The sequence below is a fragment of the Nannospalax galili genome, unplaced genomic scaffold, assembly GCF_000622305.1.
Source record: "Nannospalax galili isolate Female #2095 unplaced genomic scaffold, S.galili_v1.0 scaffold829, whole genome shotgun sequence".
Classification (NCBI taxonomy): domain Eukaryota; kingdom Metazoa; phylum Chordata; class Mammalia; order Rodentia; family Spalacidae; genus Nannospalax; species Nannospalax galili.
The window spans coordinates 3,611,573-3,622,696 of NW_008360329.1; the positions used below are offsets into that span (position 1 = coordinate 3,611,573).

An 11,124-nucleotide genomic window follows, 5' to 3' on the forward strand; every position below is an offset into this window, starting at 1 on the left:
TTTTTTTTTATTTTATTTTTTTTAGGATTGCAGAGCTTTATTTCCAAGCAGAGTCTGGGAGACCTGTGTTTGCAATATATTCCTAAGAGTGTGTGTATAAGAATCTTAGCATGTCTCATTAGTGGTAATAAAAATGATATAAAAAGTGGGAAGGAAGACCACTGTTAAAGAATTGAAATAAGCCAGGCCTGGTGGTTCATGCCTTTAATCTCAGCACTCGGGAGGCAGAGGCAGGCGGATCTCTGTGAGTTGGAAGCCAACCTGGTCTACACAGTGAGTTTCAGGCCAGCTGAGGCTGCAGGGAGACCCTGTCTAAAAAAGACCCCAAAAAAGGAGTAGAAATAGAAAGTTGATGTCTTTCTTTACCTTAAACTGGTTGCTCCTAACTTTGTTCCAAGCATCTGGGGGTTGAGGTTTCCTACAATACTTAGCTTTGTTCACATACTATCATGTGATTTAATGTCTTTTGCCTCAAAGCACTATGCTTGTTCAATGTCTGATTTACATGATGGTTATCATTGGAGGATGGAGTATTTCTGTTAAAACAATTCTTTTTTTACATTTTATTATTTATGTTTGTGCATGCACCACACTTTTAAAAATAAAAATAGTGCTGATAAGAGTTCCTTAGCTGACAGTTTGTCTTAATATAAGAGTCCTTGACAGTTAAAAAATGAGAGGTACCTTGACTTTCTGCTGCATGCAGTATTCCAATACAGTGGTAACTCTAGTGTTTCAAAATACGTATATGAATACATTTGAGCACTTGAAAACATGCATGAAAGTTTTCTCTAGAAAAGGAGGTCATTTGGGTAAAAATGTAAAACCAATCAGAGCTATCCCTGTTCTTAAAATTAATGCCACATAAGATTGGAGTGATAAATAAAATTTGAATCACAATGAAAACTTTGAAAAGTAGCAACACTGTTAGCTACAGTTAACATTAGCAAGTATCTTCTTACCATCAGTATCAATGGACTAGGTATATCAAATTGTTAGTAGTTTAATATGTCTTCAGTTTATCTGATATCTTAAAAAGAATAATTTCATACTTTTATGTCATTAATAGCAATGATAAGCTGAAACATTTTTATAATTTGGTAGTGCCTCTAAATCCAGCATCATTCAGTGACAGAAAAAGAATGGGTCTTATTTAAATAGTATAGAAGGTACAGGCACCTAACCAGTGACGACAGTTCACAGAAACCTCAATAGCACATTCTCTGTCCATGCCACAAGTAGCCCTGTTAAAGCACACACCTGCAGAAGTAGAGAGTGATTGCACTCTCTATATTTCCTGAACACACAAAACATTTCCAATAAAAAGTGCTTATGTTTATCAAAGTTTTTTGAGGAGTTACTAGAATCTACGGCAATGTGAAAACAAGAATGGCTGTTCTTCATTTTCTGTGGTATTCATCTAATAAGAATGTCTGGGATATGTAGCTGACTTTTTGCATCCTTTTTTTTTCTTAAAATCCTTTTATTTTTTGTGTATGAGTGTATTGCCTGCATGTATATAAGTGCACCCCTATCCTGCAATGCCTGTAGAGGTTAGAAGATGATGTCACATTCCCTTGGAAATGGAGTTAGAGATGGTTATCTACCGTGTGGGTGCTGGGAACCAAACCCAGGTCCTCTAAACCACTGAGCCATCTCTCCAGCCTCCTAATTTTTTTTTTTTTTTTTTTTTTTTTTTTTTTTTTTTTTTTTTTTTTTAAAAAAATGGTCTCTTTAGTCCCAGCTAGCTTGGAACTAGCTATGTAGACTGCTGGCCTTGATCTCACAAAGATCCACCCGGCTCTGCCTCCCAATAAAAGCCATACGTGGCTGACTGTACTCCTTCTTAAAATCTTATGTAGCTAGTAGTATATTGTAAGCACTAGTCTTGGTTTTCTGAATAAGAAAATTAACTGCTAGCTTCTAAAAGCTTCATAATTATTTATATGCTGCCTTTGATTTTTTTTCATTTTGTCCCAGAATAATTCAAAATGCCAGCCAAGATGTTTATTAAAAGATAGAAATCTATGGCCTGTGATTTTTTATTTTTTTAAGAGAGTACAGTCATCTTTGTCTTTGGTTAGTTCATATGCCTTGTAATAATAAAATCAAAATGAAAGGGAATCCAGGCTGACAGATTTTTAATTTTTTTTTAAAGTTCGAAACACTCCCTTATGAGTAGTACAGGCCAGCATACCTGGATTGCTTCTTTAATTTAAAGTTCTGCAGGTGATTCTGCCTCAGATTACTATTAGCAGATACAGAGCACAAAATCAATTAGATATCGACAAACAGGTCTGCTACTTCCTCCACTGAATGATCATGATCAACTTAAGTTAAACTTCTGTCCTCGGTTTCTTCATCATTTTGAAGCAGGGTCTCCCTGTAGCCCCAGCTGTCCCGGAACTCAGTATGTAGACCAGGCTGGCCTTGAACTCAGAGATCTGCCTGTCTCTGCCTCCCAAGTGCTGGGACTAGAGGCATGCGCCACCACGCCAGGCTTTTTTTTTTTTTTGTCTTTGAGACAGGGTTTCCCTATAGCCCCAGCTGGCCTTGAACTCAGAGATCCACCCGGCCTCTGCCTCCCAAGTGTGCCACCACACCCGGCCTACTGAAGTTATTTATGTCTATATTTCCAGCACTGTATTTTCTGCCAAATGCTAGATAGATGATCATTTAACAAAGATTAGCTTCTTAAGCAGCCTGTTTGTGTGTAGGATGACTATGATTAGGAAATTTTCACTATAGAGCCAAAATTTACTTCTGTAATGCCTTTATTCTGCCATTTTGAGCAGTACAATTTGAACATAATTTCTAATCTCTATCATGTGTGTATGAGTGTATTGCCTGCATGTGTGTAAGTGTACCCATGCCATACAATACTTCTGGTGACCTTCCACAAGTATTCTTCTGATCTTGAAGAGGTGTTGGATTCCCCTGGAACTGAAGTTGTGGATGGTTGTTAACTGCCATGTGGGTGCTGGGATTGGAACCCTGGTCCTCTGCAAGAACAGTTAGTGCTCTTAACTGCTGACCCATCTCCAGCCCTGAGTTAGATATTTAAATAATACCCTGAAGTCCTTAGAAGATTTTTCTAAGCTAAGTGCTGTTTCTTTCCCTTTGTTAAATATAGAGAAGTAACTCTTTACAGGGAAGTTCTGACCAATACAGAACAAGTGGACCTGTTTACCAAGGCCTTTTTCCAAAATTATTCCCTTAGTAAGAGTGTAAGAGGGAAGTTTCAGATTTACATCTTTTTGAGATGGTCTCCCTGTAGCCCCAACTGGCCTGCAGCATTCTTTGGAGACCACTCTGTCCTGGATTTTACAGAGACCCACCCACCTGCCTCTGTCTCCCCAGTGCTAGAATAGAAGATGTGTACCATCACCCACAGCTTTTTTGATTCTTATTTTTGAACTTTCAAATATTTTAATAAATCCCGACATGATTATGTTTAAATTTTCATTTTTTTGAGAAAGCTAAACAAATTTTAGTAAAGTAAATGTTTTTACAAGATTCCAAACACCTGAAAAATACTAGTGAAAATTTTTCATTCTACAAACAATTCTTGACAAATATGCTTAAATTTGTAAATACCTTGAAGGAAATGTAAATTCTTGTAGGTCCTAAGACTGTAACTTTGTAAGCACAGCTTTGAAAGTGTGTCTTGATACAAGACTGAAGTTGATGTGGTAGCTCAGCTTTCTGGAGTTCTTGTTCAGATGGCACTTTAAATCTTGAAGCTAGCACCTGCTGTTTGACTTACAGCTGAGATTGACTTGATCATATCTATACTTGAGAGTACTTGAAGTAGGGCCGGGAAAATTCAGAACTTCTGTCTTATTGGGTTTATAGAACAAGAACTGAAAACTGGCCTCTCAGAGAAATAAAGATGTCATTAATTAAGTCTAATAATTTTTTAAAAATCAGACCTTACTAATTTGTAACCAGGAAATTAAATTTTAACCAAATTTTAAAAAAAATCTTAGAGATTGATTTACTAATTTTTTTTTTTTTTTTTTTTCAGTTTTGGGCTTTTTTTTTAATTGGGAGTAATTTAAGTGAAAATATAGAATTTTAATTTCAGCTGACAAATTTAAATGTTAGGGGTTTTAAAATTACTAACAAAGAAAAAAATTTTTAAAAAATATTAAAAAAAAATTTATAGATTTTTTTTTTTATTTTTTTTTTTTTTTTTTCAGTTTTGGGCATTGAACCTAGTGCTTTGTGTGTTAGGCAAAGACCACTGAGCTTAGCCCTTAAAAAATGTGGCCATGGGCTGGCATTGACTTACTGTGTAGCCCAGGAAGCCTCAGCCACCAGAGTTTTGTGCTTACAGACATGTTACCACATTCTGCTAGGCTTTTAAATTATTATAACTTTTTTTTTTATTATTTGCTACATTGTGGATTTGCAAGGTTCAGGACAGCAGGCTTGGCAGCAAGCTCCTTTACCCACAAATCCATCTCACTGACCCTAGCTTAACATTTTTAATTTATGTAATTGCCTTTTAGTGAAAGCATATAATTTGGTATTTAGAAAACTGGTTTGAGGAAATAGTGTTCATAGCTTTAGGGACTCCTGATGAGACATACACCTGAAATAATGAATTCTAATTATATGAAACTTTTTAGAGTTATATACTAGCCAGCAGTTCTGTCCTGTATTTGGGGTAATTATTGATGTCCATCACTTTTGGACATTGCAGAACCTTGAAATGGTGTTTAAGTATTTTTAAATGTTGTTATTACATTTAGTTACTTATGTGAGCACATGCTTGCAGGTCTGCCACTGTGCTTATGTGCAAGTCAGGCGACAACTTGAGGAATCCGTTTTCTCATACCATGTGGGTCTCAGGGATCAAATCCATTGAGCCAGCTCACTCGACTTCTAAAATGATATTTTTAGGATTATTGAACATTTTTTATGGCAATGCTATTTCATGGTTTATTTTTGCCACCCTTTATGATTTCATCAGTTGGTAGACACTAGCTTGTTTGCATTTCTTGGCTGCTGTCAGTAGGGTGCACTGAGCATAAGTGTGATTTCTCAACATGCTGACTTTTGTTTATTTTGATATATACTTCCTGAGATTGCTGGATTGTATGGTACTTTTACTTTCAATTTTCTGATGGAACTTCAAATTGATACCCATAATTGGCTGTACTAATTTATATTTTCACCAACACTGTCCAAAGACTCCCCTTTTCTCCACATCCTCACTAACAGATCCTGTGTTGTCATTTTGAGAATAGCCATTCTCATGATAAAATATAGTTTTTCTGTTTCTCTATCTTGATACTTTCTTTTTACTGTCTTGATACTTGATACTGTCTTACTATCTTTTTTCTTGTATGTTGCATTCATTAGTTTAAAAAAAAAGCTTTACACATTAGTCAGAAATTTAAAAATACCTGTAAAGGATTTCATTACAAATGTCATTATACTGCTTGCAAATCACTAAGAATTAAAAATATAGAAGCTGGCTAGGTGTGGTGGTACATGCCTTTAATCCCAGCACTTGGGAGGCAAAGGTAGGTGGATCTCTGTGAGTTCAAGGCCTGCCTGGTCTACATAGTGAGTTCCAGGCCAGCTGGGGCTACAAGGAGACCCTGTCTCAAAAAGACAAAAATACTTGCCAAGCATTGTGGCATACACCTTTAATCCCAAGTGGTTCTTTGTGCGATGGAGAACAGCCTGGTCAGTAGGGAGACCCTGTCTCAAAAATCAAAACCCAAAAACAAAAAATTCAATGTCTGAATTATTCTGAGTGAAATAATACCATTAGTGTTCTTAATAACTACCTTTTTTCTCTGTCTTAATTGAATTTTTATAAATTGCATGCAATCTATTTTGATCCTATTTAGATCTCCCTATCTGCATGTCTGTCCCTTACCACTCCCCACCTGATTTCATGTACATATATATATTAAGGCCTACTGAATCAAATTTATGGCCCAAATGCCCTGCTTATATGAATTCATCCACGGGAGCCTGATAAACCTGAGAGTCTCACTCTTAAACAAACTGACTTTCCCTTTTCAGCAGCCATCAGTTGCCAATACTTCCTCAGGTAGGGTTGAGATTTCTTACCCATTTCTCCACATCTGTGCTGTGATTTTGTCTGGCTTACATGGTACTTGTGCATGCTGTCACTATTGCCGTGAGTTCATATGAGTAACTGCCCAGCTGTTCCTTGTGGTCATCCACTACCATTGGTCTTAAGATTTTTCCACCCCCTCTGCAATGATCCTTGAGCCTTAGGAGGCAGAGGTTTAATATAGATGTCCTATTCTGCCTCCTTTTATTCTCTGCACCATGGCCAGTTGTGGTTCTCTGTGTTAATCACAATACTGTTGCATAAGGAAGCCTCTCTGGTGAGATGAATTAATCTATGGATACAAATCATTAGAAGTCAGTTTAATACTTTATTTAGCAGAATAGTAGTAGTAGTTTCACCCCTATGGTCTGTGATGAGTCTAGCCTCAGGTTCCCAGGCCTTGTCGGTGTCAGGTATGGGTTTAATCAAGAGTTCCAGGTCATCCTGAGCTACATAGTAAGTTTGGGGCCAGCCTAGGTTACTTGAGACCCCAATGAAGGCAAAGGCAGGCAGATCTCTGAGATTTTGAGATCTGGCCTTGGAGCCAGCAAGGGCTGCAGGGAGAACCTATCTAAAGAAAGAAAGCAGCACCAGGCAAGGTGGTGCATGCCTTTAATCCCAGCGCTTGGGAGGCAGAGGCAGGCTGATCTGTTCTAGGCCAGCCTGGCCTACATAAGAAGTTCCAAGCCAGCTGGGGCTATAGGGAGACCCTGTCTCAAAAAGACCAAAAAAAAAAAAAAAAACAACCATTTCAAAATTCAGAAATTCATGAAAAAGTTCTAAAGACCCAAAACTTTAAAAAAATTTTTTGAGACAGGGTTTCCCTGCAGCCCCAGCTGACCTGGAACTCGTTATGGAGACTAGGCTGGCCTTAGTCTCATAAAGATCTGTCTGCCTCTGCCTCCCCAAGTACTGATATTAAAGGATTGTGCCACCAGACCTGGCTTCCAGGTTTGTTTTGCTTATTTTCAACATTTTCCCTTACATGTGAAGACAAATATTTATCATAGAAATGTTGCTGTTATTGAAGAAAGGCGTTGTTACATAGCTCAGGCTTCCCAGTGCAGCCTTCCAAGTGCTGGAGGTTACAGGCCTGGGCCACCATGTCTGGTCTGAATGTTTTAGTGGTGGAGCACTAGCCTATACGCCCTTTGGGTGTTGCATTTAATACATTTTTTTAATTAAGAATTTTTCTAAAAAGTTTACGTGTATGAGTGTATTGCCTGTATGTATGTAAGTGTACTTGTGTTGTGTAATGCCCACAAAGGCCAGAAGAGGGCATTAGATCCCCTGGAACTAGAATGGTTATTAGCCACCATGTGGGTGCTGGGAATCAACTCAGGTCCTCTGCAAGAGTAACCAGTGCTCTTAATTGCTGAGCCATCTATCCAGTCCCAATACATTTTTAAAATATGAAAAATGCTGCATTCTTCATTTTCTTTTAAAAATTTTTTATCTTTATTTTCTGTGTATGAGTGTATTGCCTGCATATACATGCACTCAATGTAGTGCATTGCCCATGAAGGTCAGAAAAGGACATCAGATCCCCCTGGAACTGGAGTTATAGATGGTTGTTAGCTTCCATGTGGGTGCTGGGAACTGAACCCTGGTCTACTGCAAGAGCAGACAGTGCTCTTAACAGCTGACCCATCGCTCCTCTCCCATCCATTTTACTCTTTAAAAGAGTTTCATATGGCAGATTTATGGAGTTAGGTTCATTTTCTTTCTCAGGATGTTGAGGTGAACTTTTCAGGTATCTTTTTACTAGAGATTGTCGTGAAAAATAAGTCAAAATGTTAAATAATTTTTCATTAGAAACAAGGCTTATTGCTCAGTTGTAAAGAAATGATCAATAACTTGGGCCATAAAAGAATACTAACAGTCTTGAAATAATTAATTTAAAAGATGACGGCAGTAGAAATTGTCATCTTTTTCCCTTTTACTCTTGGGATTTTTTATTTTGCCTTATTTTTCTCTTTTGAGACTGTCTCGTACAGCTGAGGCTGACCTTAAACTGATCCTCCTGCATCTACCTCCCAAGTACAGGATTTATAGGCATGTGCCGCCGTGCTTGAGATTTTACTTTTGCATTTAAAGTTGATTTCCTGCTGTTTCTGTTTTGTTCAGCTGTGTGGGTGATTATTGCTGTAAGTTAGAAATGTAAGGAGCAAAGGCTAGGTGGCAAAATGAGCTTGAGAGCTGAAGAAGCCATACCTGGATCAGCTGATAGGAGCATTCTGTGATTTCTTTGCTGTGGGCATTAAGTAGTTTAAACACTCATTATAAATGTAGGTCTCTGAATTTAGAGGCGTGTTGTGTTCCCTCCTTTTTGTTTTGGTAGTGTTGGGAATAACCTAAGCCTTTGGGTATGAGGCGGGCAACCTATCAGTGAGCTCCCCACCCCACGAATTTTTATAATGCTGAATTTTTGTTCCTATTATTATAAATTTCTGTTTATGTGCATACAGAAAGTTGTGCACATGTGACTTGTGGGGAAGCCAGTAGTCAAATTTGGGGAAATTCCTAAATAGATTTCCATAGCACAAAAATTTGGTGTCATTCCTCACATAGGTAATGTGTACTTTCAAAAACTTCTTTGAGATGGGCCTCTCACTTGCCTCCCCAAGGCTTTGCAAGTGTTTGCCACCACGTGTGACCCCCCCCCCGTGGGTGTGGGTTCGGCTTGTGCTTGCAAACTACACTTTACTGCCTGAGCCACCTCTCCCCACCTCTGATAGTTTTAAACTTTTGTTCTCAAAGCTTTTCTTTTTTTTTTTTTTAATTCTCAAAGCTGAAAAAAGTTACACTATTGCCAAATACTAACTAGTTTCCTGGGAAATTCTGAAATAGATTTCCATAGCACAAAAATTTGGAAATTTAAATCGTAAGATACCAAAGGCCAGATAATGTTAAGATTGAAACAATTTACTTCAAACCAGTTCATGAGTAGTAGACCTGGTTCATAGGGAATATGGGAAAACATACAGCAAGGGAGAGGGGACTCAAAAGAGGTAGAGTGCTTAGTAGAGAAGGCAGTAAGAGTTGATCTGTATCGTGTAGGAGTTTGCTAGAACAGGAAGAAAGGCATTTACACGGAAAGGTGACAAACTGGAGGAATGGGCTGAAGAATAGAAGGAAAGTATGGGTAGGGGACTGAGATAAGTGTAGGCTTAGATTGTAATCATCTTTGTATGCCGTAGCAGTAAATTGTGAATTTTGTTTTACAAATCGAGGCAACGAGGTTTGTCATCTAGAGATTTAATCTGCTTATATTTGGGCTTAAGACTTAAGAAATTGAGAGAATTAAGTTGGGAGTGAACTGGGGGGACTAAAGACTATTTGTTGGCAGAATAGTGCAAAGAAACTGAGTGGAGCCCAGTAGAAGTGCATGGGGCAGTCACTTGAGTAAATGGAGAATGAAGGACTGAGTAAGTTTCTGGATGCTATTAGAAACTGTCAAGGATGATTTGTATGTTTGTATAAAATACACTTGCAGACAAATTAACTGAAAAGAAGTATGCCTGTAATAAAAATGTAAGCTTCAGAGCAGACATTTCTATGCCACGATCACAAATTGTGAAGAATGTATGTGAAAATGGTATAGATTGTAGTCTGTAGAGTTTTGTGCAGTAGAATTTAGCTGTGTCTAAAGTAGCCACTTCTTCCATCTTATAGCTCATTCTTTTCAAGAGTATTGGCATTCTAGAAAACCAGGGTTAACCTGTACCATGCTTGGAAATACTGAGAATACTGAGAACCACAGAAGCCAGGGAGACTTTCTTCACCCAGACTTCTTTAGCTTAGTACACACACGCAGGTGCTACACTGCTTACCTCCCAGCTTCAGGAAGCAGTACTTAACCCCTTTCAGTCTTTATGTTGCTTGTTGATCACTGTGTGTGGTTGATAGAGGTACAGGGGATTGAATCTAGGGCCTGGGCTGTCCTCTCATATATCCTCAGCCTTTTTACTCCCTCCCCACCCCCTTTTTTGAGAAGAAACTTACTAAATTGCCCAACCTGACCTTGAACTTGCCATCCTTCCACCAGAGCTTCCTCGATCTCTGGGATTACAAACTTGTACCACTAGGTCTAGCTGGTCACTTTTTTTGAGACAGGCCTGGAACTCTGTAGACCAGGCTGGCTTTGAACTCACAGATTCACCTGCCTCTATAGCTGGTCACCTTTTTAAAAGCCAATAAATACGGTGTTTTTAAAAATTGTAATATAGGGGCTGGAGAGGTGGCTCAACGATCAAGAGCACTGACTGCTCTTGCAGAGGACCCGTGTTCAGCACCCACATGGTGGCTATGAATCATCCTTAACTCCAGTTCTAGGGGCATCCGAAGCCCTCTTCTGACCTCCGAGGCATTGCATGACATGGGTGCACTCCCATACATGCAGGCAATACACTCATACACATAAAATAAAAATAATTTTTTTAAATTATTAATTTTATTACTAAGTGCATATATTTGTGTGCTCAGTCCCAGTACTGCAAATGACTCAATGTTTTGATTACCAGTGGTGTGCCAGGCAAGAGCTTATTGAATCAGGAGGCAGTGCTCATACAGCTAAGCTTCTAGCTTATTCTCATCTCATATGGCCTTGATGTTCTCATTAGTAAAAGTAGAGGATAAAACATAACCAACTTTTCACTGGATGTAGAAAATATTTTTTTGTTCAGAGAGGGCTTCTCTGGCAAGACATTTGTATAAGAAATTATACTCAGCTCTGGTTACTTGGAGTACTACATACATATACTGTATACCTACTTTTAGGTAGAAAAAATGGCTATCATTCTGAAATTAATGAGCTTTCCCCCCTTTTTTTTTTCTTTCTTAAAATAATGTATGTATGTGTATGCATGTGAGTGTGCTTGTGGAGATAAGAGAGTGACTTGATTCTTCTGTCTCAGCCCCAAATTGCTGTGTGTGCACCACCATACCTGGCTGAGACTACTATTTTAATAGGCCTTCAGAAAGTCTTCTGCTATTCTTTTTTTTTCTAAGTTAAATAAAGCAGA

The 11,124-nt window shown here is 38.3% G+C and overlaps 1 protein-coding gene across 1 annotated transcript in view; it reads left to right on the forward strand.

Annotated features, from left to right (window-relative positions):
* Window positions 1–11,124, forward strand: part of Zbtb10 (zinc finger and BTB domain containing 10) — a 41,720-nt gene that overhangs the window by 14,185 nt on the left and 16,411 nt on the right. The window lies entirely within an intron of this gene.